At 46.3% G+C, this 14065-nt stretch overlaps 1 protein-coding gene across 13 annotated transcripts in view; it reads left to right on the forward strand.

Annotated features, from left to right (window-relative positions):
- CAST (calpastatin) overlaps positions 1-14065 on the forward strand; it is a 757786-nt gene that overhangs the window by 239296 nt on the left and 504425 nt on the right. For 2 of the 13 annotated variants that reach the window (XM_069627665.1, XM_069627668.1), the window contains exon 1: positions 10877-11035. The exons of 7 other annotated variants lie outside the window; for them this stretch is intronic. The gene's annotated coding sequence lies outside the window, so the exon portion shown is untranslated. Of the gene's footprint in view, positions 1-10780; positions 11040-14065 lie in introns of those variants that run through there. 4 more of the 13 variants (XM_069627667.1, XM_069627666.1, XM_069627663.1 and 1 more) reach the window with 4 other exon arrangements.

The raw sequence follows: 14065 nt of genomic DNA on the forward strand, positions 1-14065 counted from the left end.
AAGATAATTCATGGATGACCTTGTGTATATTTGATCAAGCGTAGAATTGTGCATGGATCTATTAATTTGTTTTATTATTTAAGATAATGTAATGGGGTTTGATTTTGCACAATATATTGCAACACTCCATATCCACATGCACTCAATAACATCATAGACAGGTAAAAACGATTAGGAAACTGCACACTTGTAATCCAAAAAAGGATAGCAGCACTATAGGCTGCATTTACTGAACATACAGCTAAATGTGCCTGTGCAGTAGTCATGAACATGACGGGGCTGGAGGGGCGTGGCCAGTTGCATTTGCCCTTCAGTAGTTGTGGCACATAGATGCAAAGAGTTTTTCTTCCTTTCCAAAAATAAGTCCCACTGGCTGGAATTGTCAGCAATAGCTCTTTTCCCTTCTCTCTTGTAAAAAAAGATGGAAGCCACAGCATCTGGATCACAGAGCAAAAAATGGACTCCCTGTCATGTCAACGATAATGTGCTGCTTACCTCAGCACCAAAGGTTATCTCCAAACACCTGTAGGCTGCGGTGTATCCCCCTGGATGGCAACAGGTCTTACAGGATGTTTGCACATTTTCATTATTAGCTCGTACACTCCTTATACAGTGGGGTTACTATTTTCATAACCTACGGTCCATTATTCCTTCCTGTTAACGTATGCCCCATCAATTCACTGACTTGTCAGTATATGACAGACAAAATAATGTGCAAAATAAGATTGGGCTATGGATATTATTGTGCTTGGAATAATGACACTTTTCACCAATGATTTTTTTTAAATAAATCTTTTTGTCGATTTGATAATAAGCGAGAACAAAACAGTAATTAAAACAGAATATTCTGAAAAATCAACTTCCAAGGCAAAATGTACGTTAGCACAAATGAAAATATCGACAAGAAGAACAAAAAGGTCTGCAGTACCACATTAAGAATAGGGTGACAAAACCAGTTAGGTGGAAAAGTGGCGTGTGTGATGGCAGTTTCGGGATTACAAATAACCGCCCAAACGCCTGCTAGTCCCATATCTTAACGAATTTGTGGGGGCAGGGCCTAGACCTGATATCTATTCCTCTATCGCCATGAAGTTATCCATAACCAACACCCATTTGCACAACCTGGGCACCTCTCTTGCACCCCAGTTGCCTTTATTCCTTTTGGCCATTATCAGAGCATTGAATATGAAAAGGGTTTTCATAATGCAAGTAGGCTGTCTCTGCCCATATTTCAAGCAAGGCAAACTTCGGATCCACAGGGATAGGCTGCGATACCGTTGTTGACACCCTTCTCAGGATCTTAAGCTAGAAATTCTGAATTTTCGAGCATAGCCGTAGTGTATGATAGAACGTACCCAGAATATTGTGGCAGCATAGACACTTGGGATCTGCAGCTCATCTAAACTTACACAGTCATTCCACGGTGTAATATATTCTGTGCAAGGTTTTTAATTGAATTAATCTAAAACGGGCTTGGATTGATATCTCTCGCGGAGCCATTGGGGCCTCCTGGCACTCTTCCGCCACTATGGGGGCCATAACAATTTTCCATTTATGTTGAAGTTTTGTTAGGGGTTGTGGGGTAAAGCTCCAGAGGATTTGATACGAGGTAGAAATTGCCATTCTAGCAAGGGATTCCATCTGTTACGGACATTCGTACTTCCCCAGGAATTGTGACCACATGACGTGCCTGAATTGGATATATTGATAACTGACCAAAGTCGACAGTCGTGAACCTTGTTGAAGTTCCTGGAACTAAAGTAGGCGGTCTGCTAAGAGCACATCCCCCAGGACTCGTATATTCTTGGCATGTCATTGAGGCGCAAACGTCAGCTTCGTAGTTCAGGCATTTCCCTGACTTTTCACCAATTTCGCTTATTATATCTAAACTTCCTTTTATCAATTGCCTGCATTACCAAAATATAACCTGTGCAGACGCCCCAATGGTTTTCGGCCACAAACTATGGAGTGCATTCCATAGAAGCCGCCATTTTGCCATGCTTGTATTTCCTTCATTCTTTACTTTTAAACACACCAGAACCTGTTATGGTGCCATCTGTGTACCCGTTCATTATTGTACTGGCATAGCCCACTTCATCCCTGCAGAAACTGTTACGCCATCTTCCCAACATCTTAGAAAAGCCAACTGACTCAGTACGTCAGCTGGCCACAATAAGGAAAAAGCTGTGTTTCAAATTATGTGATGGTAGTAGCTGATAACATTGGGACACATTGAGAAAGAAACAAGTTACAAATCAGTGCTTTGCATTCATTCCTATGTGGGTGTTTTCTTGCCTCCGGCTTAGGTTACGCTTGAGCATCATGTATATCCAACTCCCCTTGCCTGTTTGGTTGGGCATGTGTATCGTTGACCTTTAAACTCAACCAAGTGGGCAGCATACTGAGGCCACAGGACCAGTGTTGCCAACTCCTCAGTGAAGAAAGTAGCTATTGGCTCCCCTAGAAGTCGCCAGAAGTAGCTAGATGACGTCACTGCCTAATTTACATAATTACCTCCTTGTTCCCCCTACGATTTATGGCTTTTACTGTGGCCCCCTCCCCTTTTAACCTTTTTCTTTAGGTCCATCCCCTTAACATACAGTTCCCGCAGAGCGTTTCTGGGGGCGGGCTGGCTACTTTAAGAGCAATAAAATAGCTCTGATTAACAGTAAACACCTCCCTTTTAAGTTCACAGTGTGTTTTTACATTACTCCCGTTAGAAAACGGGCGAATGACCACACTTTTTTCAATTTGTTTGGAAACTTGCATATATGAGCAAGTCTTCAAACCAATTGAAAAAAGTAGCTAGATTTCTCGCTAGCCGCTTTTTAATGAAAAAGTCGCTAGGGGGGGGCATACTTTCTCACTAAATATAGCGAGAAAGTCGCTAAATTGGCAACACTGCACAGGACGCTGCCCCGGCTCGTGTCCTCCATCCCCAACTGAGCACTGAGATTCTCCATTTCCTATGCAGAACCGTTTCCATGGTAACTGAATGATTGTGGGCGTGCTAACTTGGACTAGCGGTGTCGGGAAGGGGGGTATTGTTTGCACCAGACACACCCCTTCCGCTTTCTTATTGGTGCTACTTCCAATCCTCTTTCAAGAGCATTACAAAATTCAGAAAATCCTTACAATACCTTTGAATTTGTCCTATTTGATCCTGCCATCCGTGTCGCACAAATCGGATGGAGGTGTCTGGGATATACGTTAAGTATATATATTGTCTGTCAAATGAATTGTCACATTTACTTTATTCATTTATTTTAAGTTTTTATGTAGCACAACCTGCCCTGAAGGCAGTGACATGCTCATGCAAAAGAAAGAAATATTGTCAAACAATGAAATACAACAATTAGTAGCAAAATATTTGCTTCTATGCAAAAGCACCACAAAAAATATACAAAACCATATAAACAAGAATTGTTGAAAAAATAACACAAATGATGAGTCTTTAGAGCCTTTCTAAACTCCAGGAGAGATGGAATAAGGCAGATGGCAGGGGGGAGCATTCCAAGTACACAGGGCCGCAGATGAGGAGGCGCGATTGGAAAAACATGAAACCGTCTGCGCCAGGGGGTGTCAAGCAGTAAAAAGATTGGCACTTCTCATTAATTTAGAACCTCCAGAGGCCGAGAGTTTCTCTGCAGCACAGGAGGGAGACCCGAGGACCACGACGTTATATGTAATGCGGCAGCCCATGTATATAAAATGTGAAAGCGAATAGGAAGCCAGTGCAGTGACATTAACGTCGTCAGAATATTCTCAAAATTCGAACATCAGAGATGAAACGGGCCCCTCAGCGAAAAATAGCTTTTTGCTCGGCCTAAAAAGAGGTAGGAAGGCCCATACAAAGAGCATTGCCCCGACTCAAGTGACACAGAACTAATGCCTGCAGGGCAGTGGCGGATTTAAGGCAAAGGGCCCTATGGGCAGCACCTGACACAGGGCCCTAGGTGGGCGGGTGATGGAGGCAGAGCTTTGGGTGGGCGGAGTTAATTGGGGTCACAAGTGCACAATGGCAAACTTTAGGGACAAAAGCTATTTTTATTATTATGTTGTCTTTATTACAGTTACATAGGGGTCTGGCTAATTGGAAACAGCTGGGCCTCCTCAGCAGGCTTTGCTATCAATGGTAATATTGGAGGATGAAGCCTGAAACTAATGTTGAAAATGAACATGTTTCAAGGCTAAGGGCGAACGAGAATTACTTCAAGCTTTTCAAGAGCACACAATTGAGTGGTGAGGTCTCGCTGTGGGTGGTGGTGTTACCGTGGACCAGGCATATGTTGTAGGGCAGTGTCATCCTGCGTCACCAGGTCACTTCAGAGAGCTGAGGGCCCGACCACTGAAGCACGCAAAACCGAAAGGCCAAGTTGATTGCCTTTAATTAGAACAAGCTCATAAGTTGCCAACATAGATGGTGTGCCTCGTTTCTCTGGGCTTTGTGCGTGCTCGGTTTTCAAAATATATGCACCCGCCTACATACGGCAGTGACCTGCATCAGGTATATACGGTCACGTCTTACTCTTAGTATTAAGAGTTCATTTTAAAACACAATTCGGGTGCAAGCATAAAAATAACTAGCAACAAACAAACGATAACAGTGTTAAACCTGGAAGAAAATGCTCGCAGTTACATCTGTCCGTAAATTAAACGTCCAGTCTTAACTGCTTGTTTTTTAATTGCTGGATTGCACATTTACCATGCATGCAGCTGCTTATCTGGCGCATGCGGACGCCTCTGAGGTAAGGAGCACTGCAATAATGAAACCACTGAGGGCAGAGGTCCTGGTGCTTTCTCTGCAGCAGCCCCCACACCACCTCCAGGGCACGCTTCAGTGCAAGCGACACACAGCACGGGGCCGCAGCCTGTGTTCACTCCATCCAGCCCCCATCCCCACAATAGATTACCTGTTGTTTTAGTTTGCAGCAGCAGACAGCAAACACTGCTCGACAGCCTCGACTCGACAAGCACGCAGCACCTTCTCTTCTACAGATAGGCCTAGGCAATGGCGACTCCTTCTTCTTCTTCGTGGCACCGTGCCGGCACATAACACTGAGTCACCTGAGATGACGACCGTGACGTAGACACGTCTCATTCCTACACTGGCCCAGGATTGGAAGGGAAAAAGAAACTAAAAACGTGGAGACTGGAGTGACATCCAACAGAAAGGGTCCTGTGATGTGTGGAAGGGCGGGTTTGGCCCAGGGGCCCACTTGCCATTTGCCTGCCTGGCGACTATTAGATCTGCGGGAGGAATAAATGGTTTACTCGTCTGAAAAGGAGACCATTGAGAAAACAGGATGGAGAAAGATGAGAGATTAACTTGATTAAATTCCTACTGCTCTGATGAGCAGTGTCTAAAACGCCTTCTTAGACCAACAATATTGCTAAACAGCAGTGATCCCAATCATAAAGGTGAAGACACAGACCGACATGTATACTTCCTTCGACTGTTCTGGTAACATGGGCCGAGGGGGCACTGTGGGTGAAGATGGGGGAAAGGGCAGTTGATTTCAGCAGCAAATGTCAAAACTTGAAAGTGTCTTAAAAAGGCAGAGTGGGGTCATATAAGTCACTAGGGCCCTTTAAGGACCAGGGAGACAGGACTGCTGTCAATACCTTTATTGCTTGTCCTGGAGCTCAACAGTGTAGAGTTGGTCTTTTTGACACGTTCCTGCAGTCGAGCTGGTGTCCTGACAATCGAGTCACGTTGTTCCAATGAGGAGTCAGCATTGAGGCAGCTTCAAGATGGAGCTCTCTGGAGATCGAGTCAACATTCGAGTTGGGTGCAGTCAATGACTCCCAACAGGTCAAGTTTGAGGGTGAGCCAGGCTCAGATGATGCTTGCGCTGCATCGAGTCGGTGTTCGGGACAGGCCAGTCAATGGCCTCCAGATGATTCGGCCCAAGACAATGCTTCTTTTGGGTCAAGGCAGCACTCAGGATGAAGATAGTTGAGTGCTTCCACAGCAGTGGCTGGCAGAGTTACTGCGGCAATGCGTTTCACATGGTCGAGTTAGCGTTGAGATAGCTTGAACAAGCAGGTAAGCGGTTCAAATTTCTTAGAGTGCCAAAAACAACACTGCAGGTCATGTCGTCGTTCGAAGTGTGTCGAAACAACTGAAAGATGCCTTGAAGTGGTAAACAGGGACCTGAGCTGATTCTGAGCTTCCTGAATCGCTAGGTTGCATTATCCTGGATCTCCCGGGACAAGGTGACCACTTTGTTCCGCAATTTCATTCTTGGAAGATTTCAGGGGACCTTCACCTCCAGTGACCAGGATCCTGGTTCCAGTGTATAAGCAGCAGAGATGCCTTGGTTGACAGCAGTGTCACTCAAGTAACCTTAAGGTGGGTAGGAAGAAGAGCTTTCCTCTTCCTTAACAAACTTTGTTCTTTACCTCTATGGCAAGGTACTATGGAATAGACTGCATCCCAAACAGTGCTCCAGGTAAATCCCTCTGGTCTTGAAGCTAAAGATTAGTCAATTAAGGGTAGGGTTTCTCCCCTTACAAAGGTACACTGCTACAGCAGATTGTTTCAAAGTAAGCCTGTTGTCAGGGGTCCGGTTGAGGCTGCTGTAATAAATGTCCTTTGCCTTCTGGGGTCATATCCAGAGTGATTTGACTGCAGGAAGGAGGGATGGAGCAAGATGTTTACAGAGTCCTAGCAAAATCCAAAATGGTGGGACCCCTCTCTGGGTTAAACCTCTTCCTTGGGCAACTGTAACTCCAGCCCCTTCCCCTGTCTGCCTACTTCAAAGGGACTCCAGTAATCAGCATGCTGCTGTGATAGTGCCTTTGTCATGTCAAGACTGTCTTTTTGAAGTAACAGTTCCCAGTAGACCTCCTGGGGAGAGTTCCTGTGTCCTGGAGGGAAGTGTTGACCTTTCTCAGGGGCAACAAATGGGCAGCTTCCTGGGAAGTGTCCTTGTGATTGTTGTAGGTACACCCAGGCCAGACGGCTGATACACACCGAGCCCTATCATTAATGAATCACCTCACCCAGCTGACAAGAATATGGCATCCAAATTCTGTGGCTGAATAATTTTCTAACTTCAGTAGCCTCCATGCCATAACTAAACATGCCTTATATTTAGAGTTTGCCATGCCACCAGGTGGCTGGGGTGCATAATTATTATGCTGGGTGCAGACAATTAAAAAGCTACCTATGCCTCTTGGAACTTGGTGTTGCAGCAGCTGTTTAGGAATGTGCATGCAACCTTTGATCTTGCCCTACTGCACTGCATAGCAGCTGCTAGGGATGCCTGTAAACTCTTGCAGCAAGGAACTTGGTTGCATTATGCTTTTTGTCATAGAGCATTATGAAAGTGGGATCTGATCAGCAGATCTCACTTTCAGAAACAGAATAACTGCATCATTGTATTGCTAAAAATCCAAAAATGTTCAGGCTATCCTGCTCTCACTAGATGGCATTGTGACAATGATATTTATAATTTAAATCAGAGTCAAGTATGAAACAAATAAATTTGACAGAGGACACCACGGAAGGGGTAACACCCAAGGGGACGAGTGGGGTAAGCCATTCCTGGAAAGGTGCTGGAGATTTTGTGAGAGTGGATACCAAAAGAAATTCTGTTTTTTGAAGGATCTAGTGTAAGATAAAGTAGGGCCATACAGTCCTCAATAGCAGTGAGACACGCTCCCATCTGGGCGATGTCAGTTGGAGAAGACTTTTTGAGATAAATCAGTGTGTCATCCGCGTACTAGTGAATCCCTAGACTCATCTCAAACACAAAAACTCCCAAGGGGTCCATGTAGAGGTTGAAGAACACGAGTGACAATATTGAGCCTTGGGGGGGGGAACATCACAGTGGACTGGCAGGGGGTCCGAATTGGCAAGGCTCATCTAAACAAACTGGCTTTGATTATACAGTTAAGAGGCAAATCAAGCCGGGAAAGGGCCAACCGAACATAAAAGTGAGGATAAGATATCAATCAGTTCCTCATGGCCTACAGTGTCACACGCAGCTGAGAGATCAGGGTACACGAAAAGACAGGTCCCCCAGGAATCCAGCACATGCATGACATTGTCCAACTCTTGAAGAGTAGCTGACTTAGGATAAAAGCCAGAGTGAGAGTCACTAAGAAGAGGATGTTTGGACGGGATCTGGTAAAGTTAGAGAGCTGCACAATCCCCACAAAAAGAAGGCGGTGATCGGGCGATAGTTGGCATAATCAGGGGAGTCTAAGCCAGGTCTTTTCAATAATAGTAGCAACTACCCACTTTTAAGATAAGAGGGAAAAACGGTTTTGGAAAGAGAATCATTCACCAAAGAAAGCCAGGAGGCAGAGATCACCAAAGGAATGGATTTAACAATGTAGTCCTGGAAGCGGATAATCAGTGTGCAACGTGCCTTCAATCAAGACAGAATTGTAAGAAAATCTGAGTCAGAAAGGGGAGAAAAATTGTTCCAGGTTGGGACTGTGTGGAGAAAGAACAGGAAGGCTAGTAGATTTCGAATTTCTGCATTTGGTAGAGGGGCACTTTTTAGTGTAAAGTATTTTCTAGACGAAGTAAGCTGTGAAAGTGTTGGCCTCTGATAAAGAAAAAAGCTTATCGGTGAAAGGTCAACACAGTGTTCCATTACCCTAAACACTGTACGCATCAGACCGTCGTGCCAGATATCTTTCAAAGGGTCTTCAGAGCGTAGCCCATTTTACACATTTGTGCCTTGTTGGCATCTGCTACTTTTGATGAGCGAAAGGTCGCAGTAAGCATGCTCAGGAAGTGCCAGAGAAATCACTGCCTTTGACTTGAATGGTGGGCCAGTTTGCATACTTTGAGAAGATGGGAGCATTACATTTTATGTCATGATGCTTGGCATATGCAGGACAACACGGCTTAGCAGTCGGGGGATGGTCTGAAATATGGGTTTCATGCAATCCTGCTTTTTTCTTTTCAATTGAATCACCCAAACAATGTAAAGGATAAAGAACATGATGCGTTTACCCCTCCTTTAAAAACGTCAAAGGGAAGGGTGGGGGGAGCAGTTAGTGGCATCATCTCTCTTTATGTGTAGGCGGGTTAACGCCACAGAGGTAGAGCACTGCAAGAAAGCACGAGATATTTGGGAAACACCTCATTTCAGCTACAACCCAGTGTTTTATTAGGGCAGTGGCAGATTTAAGGTAAAGGGCCATGTAGGCAAGATTGACAACAGGCCCTGGGTAGGCGGAGTTTAGAGTGGATGGAGATAATGGCTACCACAAGTGCAACGTGAAAAATGCACTAGCTTGGCATGGGTCTTTGGATTCGGCCAGAGCACTTGTATGCCAAATTTGGTGAACTTTCGAGGATGAGATCAAACGTTACAGAGGAACGAATTTGTTTGTATTTTCCTATCTAAGGTTTGATGTAACGTTCACTTTACTGACCAGGCAAAATAGGGGTTGCAACGTACGCTGTTGCCACTGGTTTCAGTCTTTTTCATGTTTTTGTTTTGGTGGCTGTCTACTAAATGTGTTCAGGGTGCCCTGATGCAGTGTCAGATTAAACACTGGGACAAGGGACAAAAGCCCACATGGCAGGGGGTGGCCTGCTCTGCCTTTCTCACTTCAAAGGGAAACAGTGAAGGATGCACAGGGCCTCCCACTGAGATCTTGTCCATTTAACATGTTCAGCAAGCAGACCATTTACAATGGGAGGTGATTAGTCATGTTAACAGGTTACTGTACATGAAACGTGTACCTAAAGTTAATTAACGTTGCACTTGTGGTAGTCATTACCTCCCTCCACTCTAAATGCCGCATATGCAGGGCATGTTGTCAATCTTGCCTACGTGGCCCTTTGCTTAAATCTGACACTGCCCTGATGATGCACAGGGTTGTACCTGAAATGAGGTGTTTCCCAAGTATCTCGTGTGGTCACATTCTTGCAACGCTCATTAAAAGAGATGATGCCACTAAGGAGGGGTAAACACATCATGTTCTTTTTGTACTTTATTTGTTACATTGTTTGGGTGATTCAATTGAAATGAAAAAAGCAGACTTGCATGAAAACCATTTCACACCATCCCCCGCCCGGTAAACCGTGTTGCCCAGCATATGCCAAGTGTGTGAACACGGCAATTTGAACAAATGCTAACTAGAGACTTCCGCCTGTGAGTAGACCCACTGCAGTAGTTCAGAATTACATATCCCCCCGCCCCCCGCAAGAACAATGCCAAATGTAAGCGACGCACAAGCACTTCCGTCTGTCCTCAAGAAACCTACTGTATGGGATAGTCCTGCTGAAACGTCGAGGCATGCCTGCTCACTTCCTGCCAGCGCGCGCTCTCTCCCTCGCACAACTTCCTTGTTTTTCTAGCTCACAGATGACAGCTGCCCAGTTCGGTGAAGTACAGCACACAACCCCCCATGTCAGCTGGTCTTCACTTGTGTGCAAGCCGCGAGACGTGCTAAGTCTCACACGCCTGCATTGTATCATACGTCACCGACTTAGACACCCGCTTTAGTTTTGGAAAATAATAAACGAGACTATTCTGCTTCCAGTTTGGCGCGTGTTTTCTCTAAACCCAGAGGTGAACCCAACGGGGCACCGCTACAGTTTGCACTCGTGTTGCCATACAACTTGCCACAAATAAACAACTTTCTCTGGGAGCGTGCAGGGCACTGCGTCACGAGACATCCGATAACTCCACAGACCTTGTAATTGCAATGAGAGGCAGCTCGCAGCAGAGCCGCCTTCCAGGAAGTGATATTATACACAGACACTGGGCGCTCTAACAAACGAATGCACATATTGCTAAAATCTAGGTGGAGCAGCAGAGGGCCCCGGGGTGGGGAATGCTGACGCCGTGCCGGGACTGGCTGGGGCACGTCATGTGCGCCAACAGGGGGGTTGGTCAACACTTCTCCAAACTGAAGGCAGAGCGAGCGACGGGGAGGGCCGCCGGCAGTCACTGCGATGGAAACGACCTAACGCAGGGGACCTGCTATACACCGCACTTGGGTTCACCAGGATTTGGGAGGGCGCTGCAGCGGGGTTCTCCACCCGGCCTCCTGCACAGTAGGTACTTGGCCCCTGAGGCACGCTGCTGCCTGCGTCTTCACGTCGCCAGCGCTAATGCGTCTGCATTTAACTTTTAGAAATTCGCCTTGCTAACCAATTGGAGCTGCTGCTGTCTGGGGATGGCGGAAGCTTTGAAGGCTATCCCTTCCCGAGCTGCTTATCTGGGAGGCGCAGTTTGCTTACAGCCCGGAGTAATCCCAAGCATGCTGTCACCTCGGTCTGCTGTTTTACGTTACTCTGGCAAATTGGATTTGCCCAGCTGCCTAAATATTGCCCAGCTGCCTAAAGGGCAGGCCTTGATTCTTTAAGTACCCAATTCTGCACAGTGCTGATTAAGCCGAGCTGCTTATCACCATAGCGCCTACCGCCAGACGTTGCTTCAAGAAGCGGTGGCGTTTTACGCCGCCGACCTGGCACAGTGTAGCGGCGTTTGACGGTCTTGGCCTGGCGTGGTGAATTTTGCAAATAGTGTTCCCTGGAAGCTATGGTGAGATCGCAGTTGCATGAAAATCCCCCCCCTCGAGCCCCGCCTGTCCGGTGGGTTTCCATGACTCGCGAGCGCCGGGGGGAACTCTGCCCAGTCATCAGCTGCCTGGCCGGGGTCCAGGTCTCTGCCTGATGATGTGGGGCGCTCTCAGTGATTCTGGAAATTGTGCTTTGGGCACTTAATATGCCTGTTTTTGTATAATGTTTGGCTATGTCCTAGGCTTTTGCAATGGAGCATTAACGGACCTGCGATAATAAAGCGCTTATTACTGTGTCTGCAAGTGACTCTGTTTTTGGCAGCCCGCGGGACTCTACGCGTAAGTCCTGGAAGAATGTTGGGGCTGGGCTCTGCCCAGGCGGTGGGATTCCAGGCCTCTCTAAGCAAATAGAACATGCCAGTGCAGAATACAATGGACAGAGAGACAACATTTTGAGCGCTGTGTGTCTTCATCGACCTTCAATTGTCCTATATCGTGTATACAGTCTGGGGCTTGCAGTCCTTAATTTATCATGCGGAAAGTAAAACTGCAATTGCCAGAACGGCCATAAAACATCGGGATTGGGTGTAATACTGACGGCTGCCTTTTGGAGTAGGGGTTGCGCAGCCCGTACTCGCAGGACAGCTCGGGTGGTCCCGTGCCGCTCGGAGCTACACGAGCTTTTTACCATAGCAGCCCTGGGGCAACAGTACATTATGAATGTGTGAGTATTGCACTAATGTGGCTGTCGATGAATCGTCTGCTTTTACCTTGTCCCTTGTATGTAGTAAGATCCCCAATGGCCCTGATATTTTGAGGCTCACACTATGAATGTTGGCGTTCATATTTAACCATTGTTCTGTGATGTTTCATGTCACCTAGCAAAGACTATTTTAGACACTTGATCTGCCTGTTATTTTAATGTTAATCAGTCTTTGCAGTGCACTGGTCGTTTGCTACTGAAGATAGTCTCCTGTAGGAGAAGAGCTTGGGTGGTTGGCGTCTTACTGGTAGGAGTTGTGGAAACTGGCGGGGACGGTGGGTGCCAATTGCCACAAGTAACATTGGAGAGGGGCACTGTCTGGTGGTGTTGGTGTTTTTTTGTGTGTGTATACAGCAGAGACGTTTCTGTGTGCTTCATATGGGGTGTTTGATGTCGCGTATGTGAGAGCCAAGGTGCTGTGTTGAGTCCTAGGTGAGCCAACCCAAGTGTGAAGTAACATGAACAAGCTTCTGCAGGAGTCCTGCGGGAGGGCTGCCTGGGTGTGAGGCGTGTGTTAGGTGCAGCTCAGGATGGGTTCAAGCACCGCGGATCATAGCTGCTTGTAACTCTGAACAAGTTTCAAGGCCTTAAACTGAGTTGGGGCGGTAGCGCCAAGCAGCGAGAATGTTAATGTTAAAGGTTATTTATACCGCGCACTATCACCACCGGAGTGGTCCTCTGGCGACTCTGAAAGAGGGAGAGGGGAGGTGAGTTAGTGGGAATAAGCTGTAACAGTGCAAGGGTGCAATGATGTGCTGTTGGCAGCCTCAGCCCGGTTGGTCCGTTGGTTGGGCTTGGGGTGTTTTACGGTCGGTAGTCGTTGTGTGCTGTTGCGCAAGTCTATGTGCGGTATGTTTTGTTGTTGCAGTGTAGTGAAGTTTGTGCGGATTGCTGCATTTTAGGGTTGTGGTTGTTTGGTTAGAGTTTGAGAGGTGTATGCAGAGGGGTGAAATTGTTAGTGGATTGGTTAGTTGACATTGCTGTCCTTGCAATTATGTCTAGGTGTGATGCTTGCTATCATTCACTGTTCGATCAGAGTGTGGCGGTTGCTAAATTTCAATATCTGTCTAGATGTGAGGTAGGCTAGTGATCATGATTCTATTCAAGTGTTGCACTTGTCGTCATTCACAGTTCATTTAGGTGTGGCATATGCTAACATTCACATTTCTATCTAGATGCGACACCGGCCAGAGTTAAGAATTCCATCTAAGTGTGGCACATGCTAACATTCACATTTCTATCCAGATGCGACGCCGGCTAATGTTAATAATTCCATCTAAGTGTGGCACATGCTAACATTCACAATCCCGTCTAGATCTGATGCAGGCAAAGTTAAGAATTCCATCTAGTTGTGGCACATGCTAACATTCACATTACTATCTAGATGCGACGTCGGCTAAAGTTAAGAATTCTATCCAAGTGTGGCACATGCTAACTTTCACAATCCTGTCTAGTTCTGACGCAGGCTAGAGTTGAGTTTGCCATCCAAGTGTGGCAAATGCTAACATTCACATTTCTATCTAGATGCGACGCAGGCTAGTCTTAAGAATTCCATCTAAGTGTGGCGCATGCTAACATTCATATTTCTATCTAGATGCAACGTCGGCCAATGTTAAGAATTTCACCCAAGTGTGGCATATGCTTGCATTGACAATCCTGTCTAGCCCCGACGCAGGCTAAAGAATTCCATCTAAGTGTGGCACATGCCAGCAGTATGACATCTGTCTAAGGGTGAGGCAGGCCAATCTTAACCCTTCTCTATAGGTGTGGTATTAGTTTATATTGGCTAGTATGTTGGTG

Source organism: Ambystoma mexicanum, chromosome 6p, assembly GCF_040938575.1.
Source record: "Ambystoma mexicanum isolate Mex_15411 chromosome 6p, UKY_AmexF1_1, whole genome shotgun sequence".
Classification (NCBI taxonomy): Eukaryota; Metazoa; Chordata; class Amphibia; order Caudata; family Ambystomatidae; genus Ambystoma; species Ambystoma mexicanum.